Here is a 1,816-nt window from a genome sequence, read left to right as displayed (position 1 = left end):
GGAGGATAAAAGAGGGAAATGAAAAGGAGAGAGAGAGATCCGGCCAGTAACCAGTTCCCTGAGTGTTCTCTCCCATCTGGAACACACAGAGATTCACAGGGTTGGGTGGAGAAGATAAGGGGGAGGGAGGAGACAGAGGCCACCTGGTGGAGAAAACGGAGAGTCCAAAGGAGGAGAGAGTGGTCAAGCCAGTAATCTCGCTCTCAGGTAAAATTGGGTACTGAAGATTGGGTTTTTAAATGTACAAAATTGACAAGAAATTCCAGAAAGCAAAGATTAAATATCTTAAGTAGAGATTGGATTTTCAAAAATACAATATTAAATAAAAGAAGAAGAAAAACAAAAAACAAAAAAAAACACAAAAAACAAACATACAAAAAAAAAAAAAAAAACAAAGCCACAAGTATTATTAAAAACAGCAACATCAACCACAAAAAGACCATATATAGCGTTTGCTGTAAAAATAGGGTCATTTTTTATTTTTTTGAAAAGTAATAATAGGTTATAAAACTAATAATGAGAAAAATAGAGGACTGAAAATTTTAAGAAAGTTAAAAAAAAGAAGAAAAAGAAAAGAAGAATAAACAATCATGAAACCACATCAACTAAAAAAAAAAAAAGAAGAAAGAAAGAATGATCATAAAAGTAGTAAAGGTATATCTGGCCCTTTCTCTGGTGTTGTGGGCTCTGTGGGGTCACTTCCAAGGCGGTTCCCTCTGTTTAACTTCCTCTGTTTGCTGGTCTCTTCAGTGCCTGATTTCCATCTTGACACAGGGAGGGCGGTGGTGGACACTTTTTTTTTTAGGCTCACTGATCAGTCGCGCTGTGGTGGGGGGGTGGGGAGGGATGCTGTGAACTAATATTACTGGCATGTGCTTGCAGTATCTCATCAATGCTGGGCTTGCCCCTGCTTGTGGCACACATTGTTCAGGCTCCAGGTTTCTCTGCCGGGGAACCGTCTGAGGCCGGCCCTAGGCTTCATGCACCTCCCTGGTCTAAGCCGCTCAGGCTCAGCACTCAGGAAGCCCTCAGAGGCACAGATTTGGTTGGGCCTGCGTTTTGTGCCCTTCCCAGGTCCAAGTAGCTCAGGAGATTGGCAAGCGCAATCGCTGCGACTTATGGCCTTTCCCTGCTGCTCAGTTTTCTGGGAGTACCGCTGGCGTTCCTTCTCAGGCGGATTATGACTGTCCAGAACCCCCAGAAGTCTTAGTTAGCAAAGAAGCCTGCTTGCATTTTGGTAGGTAATGTCTCTCTTGGGCTGCGATTGCCCCCTTCCAGCCCTTAAGACTCCGGCTGCCTGTCACCAGAGAGGGATGGTCTGCAGCCGGCTATTTCTGTTCCATCCTTTGCTCTGTGCATGGTCCTGGCAGTGTCTTATGTTTGAGCTTTTCGTGTGGTAGCTATCACACAGTCTGGTTTGCTAGCCCAAGTTAGTTCACTCTGGCCATGTGCGGAGCATTCCGGCCTGATTCTTAAAAAGCACTGCCACCTGTGCCTCCTGCTCCTCCCTGCCCAGCCCCCATTTGCTAGTGGTGGATGCAGGCATCTGAGCTGTTTTTCCGCTGGGGGAGTTTCTGTTGGGCTTGTAATCTGTTGGTTTTAATTATTTATTTATTTTTCGTTCCTGTTATGTTGCCCTCTGTGCTTCCAAGGCTCGCCACAGACTTGGCTGAGAGAATGTTTCCTGGTGTTTGGAAACCTCTCTTTTTAAGAGTCTCTTCCCGGGACGGGACTCGCTCCCTCCCTACCTCCTTTGTCCCTTTTTTCGTCTTTTATATTTTTTCCTACCTGTTTTTGAAGCCAATGATCTGCTTTG

Source organism: Ovis canadensis, chromosome 24, assembly GCF_042477335.2.
Source record: "Ovis canadensis isolate MfBH-ARS-UI-01 breed Bighorn chromosome 24, ARS-UI_OviCan_v2, whole genome shotgun sequence".
Classification (NCBI taxonomy): Eukaryota; Metazoa; Chordata; class Mammalia; order Artiodactyla; family Bovidae; genus Ovis; species Ovis canadensis.
Note: the sequence above shows the minus strand (reverse complement) of the source record.